Source organism: Epargyreus clarus, unplaced genomic scaffold (genome assembly GCF_041222505.1).
Source record: "Epargyreus clarus isolate Ecla_fem2 unplaced genomic scaffold, WU_Ecla_fem_2.2 ptg000010l, whole genome shotgun sequence".
In the NCBI taxonomy this organism is placed as follows: domain Eukaryota; kingdom Metazoa; phylum Arthropoda; class Insecta; order Lepidoptera; family Hesperiidae; genus Epargyreus; species Epargyreus clarus.
This window is the reverse complement of record NW_027332218.1, coordinates 815,970-829,328: the sequence shown is the minus strand read 5'-3', so window position 1 is coordinate 829,328 and position 13,359 is coordinate 815,970. Positions and strand designations below refer to the sequence as shown.

Genomic DNA, 13,359 nt, shown 5'->3' with positions numbered 1-13,359 from the left:
AAGAAATAAGAATGTTATTAAATTAATCATAATAGATAATTATTTACAACGTTATTGGTATAAAACAACTATTTACATTTATAAGACATAGTTTATATTACATAACAATTTTCTTAACACATTTTCCTATAAAATGTTCAATCAAGATTAATTACAACTTTAAATTAAAAACGCGTGGCCCGTTAATTAACTCTATAACTAACTCTATAAATAAAGTAGTTATATATAAACATTACTTTGTAATGTATATAGTAGTAATAACTGCTGTTTTTACTACTATATCGTCCTATTAGATATTAGATAGATTTAGATTCACCTTTTTGATAGGTAACTAATAGGTATGCAATTTGTTAAATGAAGAACGGTCTCTACCAATCATGTCCTATGAACATTTTATTACTGAAATAAGTTGATAGCAGATACCCCTATAAACTTCAAAGGCTTCTACATCCTCTGAATGCCACTAAGGGCTAAAAATATTTTTTTTGACTACTCAAACTGAAAATACGCACTTTCTACACTATTAAACCTCATACGCGTATCGCCATCGTCAAAAAGTAATCAACCCCACACAAGACGAATCTTGCCTGCGGTCAGCCACTGATGCATTACTACCCCTGTGAAGTACAAATGGCTCGTTTAAGGGTTTATTCCTTACCAAATGTTTCACACCAGTAAGTACCCTTAGTATAAGCTTTTACGTTTTTACAAAAATGACTGTTTTTGTATTCGTTTAGGCATTTCCCATACAAGCGCTGATTAGAAATGAATGGCCAAATACGTAAACATATACAAAAACAGTCATTTTGATGTGAAACATCCATAGCCGCACGTAAAACCGATTTCTGGCGTGGCGACGCATGCCGTGGCCACGCCACGCTATACGAAGGTGTGGCGACGCGTCGCCATGCGCAATCGAATTCAATAAACAGTCATCGTTATCTGGAAAAAAGTCGTAATATTTTATTTTATCATTATGACATATTTAGTTCCTATCACAATATGTTCTTTTCTGCATATTACTTTTACCAAATAATGTCGATGTTTCACCTCTGCCAGGCGTCCCGTGACGGCTCACATTTTTTTGTAAAAAGTACAATCTCATACTAAGGATACAGAAACAGTGTTTAAGACTGACATTGTTAGGCAAAATTAAGGCTCATTGGAGCAGTGGCGCCACAGGGCCGAATCATGAAGGGTTCTAAAAACTAGGATCGACATCCTGCTTCATGAAAATCTAGACCACACCTTAATCCTTAAGCTAAGCTAAGTTTAGTGCAAGACAGCAAAGCATTATCAACAGTGAAAGTCCGAGCGAAGGACGCGCTTCAGTCCGCACCCGACCGCCGAAGTGAGCGCACGCGTGTGCTCCCGACGAATACGCGCGTAAATAGTTTCTGAATCAACAAAGAAGCTCTGATTTAAGTATGTCACTTTTTTCAATTACACAACATACTGCGGAAGTTTAGACTGACGTTTTGAATACCCGTCGCGAATTTTGACGTTACGCGCGCATAATTTACTGTAGGTATCGCGTTTTCGGCAACGAAAACATTTATTTTTCAATTACCTTGACGGATACGCCTTAGAGTGTTGCACAAGAGATAAAGTTTTAGTCTTCGTTTTAGTAATTGATAAATACTGTAACTTAAACTACGCAATAACAACGCCCGCATAGTTTTTTGTGATGTGATATTTATTTCAGTTTCGTATTTTTATACGACGTTATAAGGTACCTTTTGGATTTTATTTAAGATTTTACAAATTTTCAATCTACATTTTCAACCACTACTACAAATTTCAAGTAAGTGATTTTAAAATATTGTTTGGAAATATGATGTCATGTTGTATATTATTCAAATGTAATATTTATTGTTTGACTTTTCACGCTAATAATTGGCAGCTGTATTTATAAAATTTTGAACTTTAAAACGAGTCATAGATATATTATTTTCAAATTTTGAAACGAGTTATTTGGAACACTTTGGAAACTTTACTCACGTAAATAGTGATTTACTATAAAAATCTTAAAAATAAATAATATTTTTAGACATTACACTATGTACATTAAAGCTAATGAACCAAAAAAAGTGATTCTGTACAATGACGTTACTACAGCCGGCTACAAGATTGCAGAAATTATCAACAGATATCCAGATAATCATAACTTTTACATACAATATCATTAGATATAGTATCTTTTACATTCCCACAATTAGGGATTATCTACAATGCAAACAATTTCTCACGTAAGCCAGTCTCGGTTTGGCATTGGACGCTTATGGACATCGCCATATAAAATGTGGATAGATAACTTATTAATTGGCAGAGGCCTGCTAGGTGCTGCCTCCACATATGTTGCTTTGAAGGGTATAAGCTACTGTAATGGCATTATTAACCTTACGTAGTTAAATCCATCATAATCATGTCTTGAAATGATGACTATATTTGAAGCGGTGGATTATTTCTCGTAAATGATTTTGTAATGTGTTTGAACAAGTGCAACCTGCAACTGTTGTTGCATGTCATGACAACTTGAATTGCTTGAGAATATTTGCGCTGCTGTGTTCTAGACTAAGGAAATTAGCTGAAGGTAGGAACCTCTGTGGTTCGATTACGCCCACCGCCACACTAATCTCTGCCTAACAGCAGTGTTAAGTACTGTGTTCTGGTTTGAAGGGAGACATATTTTTCAGAGGCATTCCAGTTTAGTCCTCAAAGATAGCGGCGCATCTGTCGTCGATCTCGGGTAGAACTCTGATCTTATCTAAGATTGATTACAGCTATCCATAAGCGGCAGTAGCCATTTATCATCAGGTGGAAGGTGTACTCTAATATTACAAATAAAATCAGACACACATATTACTGTGGTAATGTCACGTCCTACGGCGATACTGTTTAGCTATTAAATAAGACGTCTTTACATGTATTTTCGTTTTGGTAGATATCAATAAACTAAAACACATGCTCGGAAATGTAAATATCTGCCATTTTCTACAAGTTAGAGAGATATGAAAAATAATTTGTAATTAGTCAATAAAATTAACCATACTTTACAAATAGAGGGTCCCAAACAGACCAGATGACCAGAAGTATAAAATTCCTTTGCTATCATAACACGTCGTTTCCGTTTCGTTACGTTTCTATCTAGTTCTATTTCCGGATTGCCTAAAATGTCGTCAGGAAGATAAGTCAAGGGCGTATTATACAAGAAAAGAAAGACCTATATAGCAATACTTGACTAACCTTCTTAAATAGAGATAAGTATATAGTTCAAAATAGTCATCTTACCTTGCCAAGTTAATGAGTGTTTTTTGAAAATTCTTTGTTTTTAATTTTAGTTACGAATGATCATTTTTATTATACTTGTGGAGCCCGCGGCTTCGCCTGCGTTTAAAAAAAAAATAACATGATATTGTACATATAACTGAAAATTTGTACCTTCATTGGAATGACAGTGGCGCCATCTGTCGAAAACTGGTTTTCAAATCTGTTTCAAATCAGAAACCTTCGTGGGCTCATACACAACTTTGCTAAATCACATCACATGATTAAATGCATATTTGACGATTCTTTAAACGACATACAGACAAAAAATCATGTTTATATATTATATAATGATTATATATAGAAAGATAAACCCATTATTATTTATTTTTTATAATATTAATAATAAACGAGCTTGCAGTCCATCTGATATTAAGTCATTGTAGTCCACCTGCTAATATTAATGTAGTTACTGTCTCCAACCCCAACTGTCGTTAAGGCGTAAAAGTGCACCAAACAAATCCACATTCACACTTATAGTATTACTTAGGATTAGGATTAAATATATAGGCTTTATTTAAGATGAATGTAAGAAAACTGTAGACAAATGTGTTATGTGGGTCTTACTGATAACTATGCGAAGATTCCCGTGCATTTCAATTGAATAATTGTTACTGAATAATCCATTATTCAATTACAATTGAATAAATGCCTAATAGATAGTGTTAAGTGCGGAATAAGTGTCTAAGATGAAGTGTGCGGAAGTTGAGGCAGTAGAATAGATAAAAGGTGAATATTAAAAGTGGTAGAATGCTTTGTAACTAGTTCGAATCCGGAGTCACCACCGCCACATCTATTTGTGCCTAAAACAGCAGTGTAAAGCGCTGCTGTTTTCTGGTTTAAAGTGGTGAGAGATACTAATCCGATTATATTGACGTTCAAAAAGATTACCACCACTCGCCGAAGGATAAATTTCCATCATCATCAACTGTTTGAACATTTTTCGGTTTGAACGGTCATTTTTGCCGCGTACGTGCAAAATGTGGAATGAGCTTCCTCCTGAAGTATTCCCTGAGCGTTATGACCTGGGTCTCTTCAAGTGGGGTGCCAAAAGATTTCTCCTCCGAAGCCGGCGATGCACTGGCGACTCCTCTGGTGTTGCAAATGTCCATAGGCGACGGTGACTGCTTTCCCCCAGGTAGTCCGTCTGCCTTATAGTTAGGTATAAATATAAAAAAAAAATTACAGAACTCAACTTTCTCAAGAATCTATATAATAGTGTCCAACCTCAGGTAGGAATCTGATCTTACCTGGGGTTGACTATAGTACCCTTACCAGGAGTTTTTACGTTTCGACAAATATGACTGTTTTGCCCATACAAATTCCAAGCGCCCCTAGCGGATTGTGTCCGAACTAGAAAATCGTATGGGCCAATACGTAAACAAATACCAAAATAGTAATATTTGTCGAAACGTAAAAACTCCTGGTAAGGGTACAGATGTCCATGAGCGACAGTAGCCACTACCATCAGGCAGACTGTATGCTCGTCTGCTACTTATACATTTAAAACATCACATATTCTTGAGCACAAAACATACACATTGATGCACGTGGTTATAGACGGACAGAAATAGATACAGATAAGCTGTGATTGACTCTATCTTAATTAATGCACTTAGTTTAGTACGATAGAGTCTAACACTCAAGGTAGAGTGTTAGCGAATGTGGTTAAAATACGTATGTTTTGATAGAGCTTCATAAAGAATAAATTAAATTAAAAATTACAATTATATTATACAATAACAATTATATTATAAAAAATAAAAATATTTCAAATTAATTAACGCTCTTCACAAAATATATAAATATCCAAATTAATTATGTTTGAATTTTGAATGTAATTATGTTTGAATTTGATCTATATATATATATATATATATATATATATATATATATATATATATATATATATATATATATAGAAATATATATAGATCAAATTATTTTTCATATTAAAAAGAGATTAAAAAGATTTTGGTGATCTAAAATGTAAAGAAATTATTTTGACTATATTTTTAAGTTATTAAACTATTTCTGCAAATGAAGTGGGGTTTTGCAATTATGTATACAAAAAAATAAGAAATATTTTGTAGATGATGCTTAATAACAATTTAAGTAAAATATCGGTTATAAAAACAAAAAAAACGTACCTGGATTTCGAGAAGGGGACACCCGGGTTTGAACCGGGGACCTCTCGATCTGCAGTCGAATGCTCTACCACTGAGCTATATCCCCATTGAATTAAGTGACGAATTCTTAGTATCTAAAGGAGGAGAGTATGTTTCCTAAAAAAGTGCGTGTTTATAATTTTTTAAACGACATGACCAATTTTGATGAACTTTTTTTTTGTTGTTCAGATAAATAAAATCATATATAATATTTTTAAATTAACGAATTAGTATGTAATAGTTTATACATAAAATTGGATAAATCAGATATTGCGTTTTCGGTTTATTACGTCATTCGTTTCAACATTTCTTAATATATAATCTATATTAACATATGTATATATCCTAAGTAATATAAATGTGAAGTTTTGTCAGGGTCCCAGAAAAGAACATAGGGTACTATTTATCTCGAAAAAAGGAGTGTTCCCGATAGATAAAAAATCCTTGACCTATGACCACGGTCCACCGCGCTGGCCAAGTGCGTATTGGTAGACTTCACTTCACATACCTTTGAGAACTTTTTTTAAGGATCTCTTAGGCATGCCAGTTTCCTCACGATATTTTCGTTTATCATCAACCCATTATTTTCCCACTGCTGGGCACGGGGCTCCTCTCAAAATGAGAAGGATTGGGCCATAGTCCACTTCACATTGATTGGTGAACTTCACATACCATTGAGATTTTTTTTATAAATCTCTCAGGTGTGCAGGTTTCCTCAAGATGTTTTCCCTCACCGTTTAAGCAAGTGATAATTAATCTCTAATACTAACATAATTTTGAAAAAACCTGGGATCGAACCTTAGACCCCTCGATCCAGAGACCTATTTCAACCATTAGGCAAGCACGTTCAGTAAAAGCTAGTATTATGAATAAATACAGTATTACTTTGACTCGTGGGCGCATATGTTAATTAGGTAGACAAATCGATTACCATTATCGACGACGATCTAACTGGTAAGTGAAATAATAAACCTTGTTGGCTATTTCTACATTATCTGTAATAACGTAGCGCCAGATCAGATCAACCGCTTATCTCTAGATAAGAGCTAATAGGGTCTCCAGCTCTTAAATATTAATGCTCTGCTTGTGTATAATGCACTAAGGTTTGATATACCTACCCTACATTTAGTAGATAGAGTTTTTATGATTGTCCCTGTAGTCCCGAGACTAGAATATGGCTACGGTATCCACTGTCTGTTGTAAGAGGCGACTAAAAGGGGGCTTCCGGGGTTGTGGGCGGCAAGAGTGGGGCAGCTAGAACCGTCCAGAAAGCAAGGTGTACGGAATGAGCGTATACTGCTCCCCCTAGGACAGAGCCCGATAGAGGCATCGCGCTCGGAGGACTCCGGTAGTGTTCCATCGGAGATCCCGGAGTTCTCCATTAAGTTCTAACTTTTCATTATGAAAGGAGTCCTGTGCCCAGCAGTGGGACAGTAATGGGTTGATGATATTAGGTAAAAATAGGTGTGGCAATGTGTCGCCAGAATCGAACCACAAAGGGTTCTGCAACCTTCAAACACGTTCGAACTTAGAACTTCGTTTAAACTTACCACTTATTTTTTGCTTACGACAAAGCCATGACTATTTCCATTAAATCCTGAGGCAAAAGTTACTCATACAGACATAATAATTGATTTGAAACGGTACAATAATGAAGTAGTTAAGGGCTTAGTTTAGTCATTAGTTGGTGTAGGTTTGACTCAGTAGTCACTGTCGGTATCTACCCACGCTTGGTTTGATGTGTTTATTTTTAACGCAGCATGCATGCGTCTTAATAGTGCTGTTGCAGTGCGGGTATGACTTAATGCGCTGGCCTTTTTGCCTGAGGCTTAGAATAATGAATTAATATAACTTCTGTTGAGCTGCATTGTTTAAATAAAAATGCTAAATAAATAATAAAAGTATCCCGTTATAGTCCCACTGCTGGGCACGGGTCTCTCAGTGACGACGATGTAAGGTCACAGAGTTGATATCTCGGAGATGGAACGAGTATATGTGAAGATCTTTATATTTTCTTGTTTTGGATTACTTTCATAAGTCGTCTACGATGTCTACAAAATATATCGTACAAAGCTGTGATAGCCTAAGGATTAAAAACTTGACCTCTTGGTGAGGTAGGTGCCAGGTTCAAATCGATTTCCATTGTGTGAGGTCTACCAATTCGCACTTGGCGAGTGCGGACTCCTGACCACACATTTATGTTTGTTTGTAATACTTGCAAACATACGCTTAAAGGTTTTAAAATATACGTTCAAATCTTCAACTTTTTAGGACTTTTCTCACACAAGTTGAAGTAAAGGAGGTTTTTCTATCCCATAAAAAGCGTTATGTGTGTCGTTTTACCTATCTATGGGTTCAGTAACCGTGTTCCTATACCTTTGATGGGACAGCATCCAACACTAACCATTCGTCACTGTTTGACCTTAGATTTCTGTTATTCAGGCCATAAAAATAAGGGCCTAGGGATGGCGATAGATCTTAGCTATCCGAGTAATCGTGTTTTCGGCCAAAAAATATAGATACTTAGCTATGAATCGGTCTTGGATACCAGATAATCGCCATTTTGGTTTAACTAATTTTATTACATAAAAATTCGCTAATATTATATATAAAATAGGGTGGTAAATTATTTTGTCAATCCATCTTTTATTCGAATATAGCGGAAACAAATAAGTTATATTATATCTTACACATTTCTGGTCTGGGTCTGGTCTAGACTTTGTGTGTCTAAAGTTTCTGACCCCCTGAGGTAATATGCTATTCTAGTAGGACTAAACGTGTTATTATTACAATAATTCTAGAATAATAATTAGCGTAGATAAACACTTAACTATTCAGCGTTCTTAACGAGAAGCGTACAGCAAAACATGAATGCGATCTTCAGATATATCTTCAGACGTATCCCGGCTTGTTAAAATTCCACCGAATAGAAATATATGTCGAAACGCCGGAAATGGACACCTATCCGAGTTTCGCGACCAAGTTAAAAATATCGTCATCGTTTCCTAGTTAGGGTGGCCACCCGTTATGTCGTCCGAGGACACCGTCCTCAATACAGCGCCATCTAGTGGATATATATAATATATTCGTTGGTCTGACTTTTATGTTTAAAAAAAATAAGTAAATGACTAATAAAATAAGATAATTCTTGTGTCCCACTCGCAATTCGAGTAATTATTCATTATTATGAATTTAAACACGTTAGAGATATTTTAATTTGGACCTATATTTTCAAAATTTGAGATACACCATTAAATACAATATTACACAATTTCATAATTGTAATATTAAAAAAATGATTTTCTCTTGTTATTTTTTGCATGGTGGAAATCTATGTATCCTTAAATATGTACATTTGAATTATACTTTATACAATTAAAAACAATATAATTACATCGAACACAATAAATTATTTCATCTGTCGAATTGATACTTTTACCTTCAGCCCACATTGGTCCACAACTGGACATATGCCTCTCCCTAGCCCAATTGATATTTTATTTTCTCAATACTTTTACTTATGATTCCTATTTTTATAAGTGTTTGATGGTAACCCTTCTCCCACTAGAAAATAGATCAAATAGTCCACTGAAACACTTTCTATATCGTTTAATAACTTTAGTATTTACTTTAGAAATATTTTGGCGCCATGTTCCTGTGGTTTGACTTTGAAGATACGCCTTTGAAATCAAAGGTAAACAGATTGTTAATCTGAAATTAATTATAAATCGTTTTTTGATGACTTCTTGAAACAGTATCGAACGAGCATGTAGTCGTCTTGATGGTAAGCAACTGCGGTCCATGGACATTAATCAATCCCAGATAAGATTGGAGTCCTGAGGTCGATCACCGATGCGTTGTTGCCATTGAGGATTAAGTTGGAACGCATCAGATAAGTATGTCTCCCTTACCAGACCATTCAAACTGGAACACAGTAGCGCTTAACACTGATATTATTAGGCAAAAGTAGGTGGTAGTGCCTCCGGAATTGAACAAAGAAGGTATCTCCCACCTTTTAAGTATACACATATACTTTAAATTTTTTATAACTAAAATAAAATCCAAATATTTTTTATTTACCGAATTCTTTAGTAATGACAGTGTCTATACCTTATTTGCACAGGATCAGTTCGGTATTTACGAAGTAGGATTAATCAATGCTTACTAATTAATTTTCAATTAGTATGTAAACAGTAGTCAGGTTATGATTTATTTTGTAAATTCCTCATTTATTATTCAAAATTGCTTTTTTTTGATAGGTTCAAGTTTTCTATAGAGATTGTTTTAAATTACTCAAGAAGGGTGAAAAAATGGAATGTAATTTTAAAATAAGCTTAATATTTCTTAAATAATAATCAATTTCAAACTATTAAGAAAAGCAAAACCCTCAGTGCTTAAAATAATATATAGTGCTTATATGCCCTCCGGTCCAAAACCGGAGGGCATGCTAAAGAATGAGATATACATAATATACATATGCTCGAAAAACATTACCTTCCACAATTAAGTTTTAAGATGTAGTTATGAGTTATGATGTATTAAAACAAGATTCATTGCTAAAGGTAGCAATGTAGCTAAGTTAGCGTTTTCATTAACTTGAACATAGTGTTTTGTTAACATTTAGTCAGTATTGTATTTGTCAATTTGGAATCGAACTCCAGACCACTAAAACCTTACCAAATTGAAATCCTTACCTTAGCGCGGTGCAATCTAGGAAGATATTACGACCGACAAACAAACATTCGATATAATGAATACGATTCTTATTCTGTCGCAGGCCGCCTAATATGGCCGCCAAACCTCCAAGCAATCCTAAACCTTATTGCAATGAAATACAATTGATAATACAAGAACACCTTCATTAAGAACTTTGATGACCTACCACATTATAAATTCATATGATTCTCAAAGAAACTGCAATATGGCTCTTATAGTTCACACACAAGGGTTACTTTTGTGTGCGTGAAGGCTTAACGGTGTTCTAGGGTTGCAATCGGAACGGATACGCTTTAGTTAACGTGTTGCGGGTTTTAATTAGTTTTTTTATTGGAATGACTCATGTGCCGATAGATGTTTGAAGATGTTTAAAGATTTTTTTTTTTAAAATGGTTATTTATTTTTAGGGAGTCTAAGGCAGGTTTTATAATAACTAGTTATGTTGTGCGGTTTCTCCTGCGTTTAAGGTCACAACATTTTTTGCACTCGAGTAATATCTATTTTCATTCAGCTATGTATATGAGGGTGCATATTACAGAGAGGTCAAGTTGTATCTCTGATCTTAGATTACCGATTTTTATAAATTATAGACTAAAACCTTCTTCAATAATTGACCTTTGATTTTTTAAATCTGATAATTTTACGAGATTAGTGCGTTCAAACAGTAGTCAATTTAGACTTTAGAGATCTGGAGGGTTACTACCATCTCTTAAAACGATATTATTTTAATCATACTTTTACTTTTCTTGCAGGAAATTTAACTATTTAAGCAAAATATGACAATTTCAGTTGGTTTTATACAATGGATAAGCGAAAAATTAATAAGGGTTTAAGTTTGTTCAACTGTGTATGACGGAATATTTTACTGTTTTAAAGAGGAAATAAAACTTTCCTGAACTATGATGGTTTTTAAAAGATGGTGGACATGGTGGTAGGTCCCCTGTTCGAGAAAGGGGAGTGGTTTTAAAATATCAAATAAAAATTAAATTGGAAAACGGATAATAATAAATAATAGATAACATCTTTTGTTTTCTTACAAAACAAAGTAGTGGTGGTCGCTACCTTTTAAAACAAGCACCTAATTACATTTATTTTCTTAAGATAATTAGAACACGCGTTTAATTATTTTCGCTACAATCACTTGTTGTTTCATTCATTTCAGTCATTCACTGATTGTTGGCCTTCAATTGAGTGACAATATCATGATTATCATTCATTCATTGTTAATAAGAATCATTGCAAATACCTAATTCAAATTAATTATGTTTGTGTGGCGAAAATATTTCAAAAAGATTTTTTAGTTGTGTAAATAAAGCAATTGTTACTTATTAGCATACTTTCATAATGTTATTGTTATATTATTGTAGATATTAACGCAATTATAATGTACCAACCGCAACAATGTGTAATTATATCTAATAACCAATACTTATATTGTTATTTTATTATTTACAAAGGCGTATTGAGTGTTCAAATTGTTACTGTTATATTTTTTGTATTGAGTTCTTTGAAGCCTGTTGGAATTTTTGAAGAAAGTCCTCAACTAGTCGGGCTATCTAGATCGTTTATTGAAAAGGTATAATGATACAATATGAGCTTTAACAATGAAGTATACCTAAGTTTGAATTTGTACCTTGTTTTGAGTAGAAATTTACACAGATAGACATTTTCAGATTTTTTAAAATACATAAACATAATTAATTTTATATAAACAATAAAACCCTGCCTAAAATTATGTCACTTCCAAATTTGCCAAAAAATGACGCATACATATGTAACGAGTACATTGAGAACGATTAATCGAAGAATCGATCTTTTTAACTATTTTTTTGGTATTTTCGCCCTTAGATGAAAAGATCGAAAATAAATTTTTGGAGAATCGATTCTTTGTGAATCGATCCAAGAACCGATCTTTTTTGGACAGAATCCCAAATGTGAATTTTATTAATTAGGTATATAAATATAAATAATGTATGTATATATGTATTATGTATACTTATATCAAATCCACTTGAGCCAAACAGCCTCGCTCGATTAGTCACGGTTCCGCTCAATGCCGCAGCCGTAATCGCACTAAACGGCTCTTAATTATTCATTATCTTTCAAAATAACTAATTTAAATACAAAAAACTTTAAGGTTTCAATGATTACACCGGATTGGGCGGTCTAACTTAGTTCTAAGCAGTAGTGATGCGTAGCTGATCTTTTTTCTTTTTGTTAACGAGGGGGAAACCTTTATAAGGTACCCGGTGCCGTGGGAGCGACACAGGGTTATGGGACTCTTACCGCACTAAAGGTGGCCGTCCTCGGCGCTGCGTAGAGGACTCCGGGATCTCTAAAGGAACGCAATCGGAGACCTCTTAGCCTGTTGCCCCATCGGGCTCCACCCAGGTGAGCATGGCGCTCGCCACACCGTCTGGTGGGTACGACGGTATGAGACCACACTTACCGCCGTCCTTCCCAGGGTTGCTTGCTGGACGGTTCGAGCTCCCACTCTTGCCGCCTGCAACCCCAGAAGCCCCCTTTTAGTTGCCTCTTACGATAGGCAGGGGATACCGTAGCCCTATTCCAGTCCCTGGACTACAGGGACAAATGCGTGAATGACCTAAGTAATGATAGAATTTTCTTATTTTGACACTCGAACTTAGCAGTGGGCGAATAGAACGGTAACGACTTAGGTGGCGTTCTAACTTAGTCTTCAGGACAACGCATGTGGCTACTTTAGGTGGAAGGTTAATCGTATTTCAGATAAAGAAGGTATCACAGATATCTCTGGATGCCAGAGATTTATTTTCAAACGAATCCAATGAAACCCCATATTATGTTAAATACTCAGATCTTTACAGTGAAAGAAAAAAAGCAAATAAGAAAATTATTGGTGATGTCCCAAAAAGTCTCAACAAATCCTTCAAATCCAAAATAAGAAAGCCCAGCAATGGGACAGTATAATTACATATAACTAGTGAAACCTGCACGTTAATTTGTGTTTACCTTTGTTCGCTTTCCTTTTCACGGCGGACTAGACCTTAACTGGGTCAGAATATCTGACGGAAACACTCTTATCACAGATGTGTAGGCTGACTTATGTTTACATGTTAATTTAGTGTAGTTCGCGCCAAAGTGCTAGTCCGCTCTGAAGTCGTTGCGA

The 13,359-nt window shown here is 34.8% G+C and overlaps 1 protein-coding gene and 1 non-coding gene across 2 annotated transcripts in view; one reads left to right on the top strand and one right to left on the bottom strand.

Moving 5' to 3' along the window:
• Nucleotides 1–1,303: 1,303 nt before the first annotated feature.
• The window catches only part of form3 (FH2 domain-containing protein formin 3), a 116,261-nt gene continuing 104,205 nt past the window's right edge, over nucleotides 1,304–13,359 (top strand). Inside the window, exon 1 of the mRNA XM_073076980.1 lies at nucleotides 1,304–1,425. The gene's annotated coding sequence lies outside the window, so the exon portion shown is untranslated. The remainder of the gene's footprint in view (nucleotides 1,426–13,359) is intronic.
• TRNAC-GCA (transfer RNA cysteine (anticodon GCA)) lies at nucleotides 5,491–5,562 on the bottom strand. The gene has a single exon. It is a non-coding gene; the product is annotated as a tRNA-Cys (tRNA).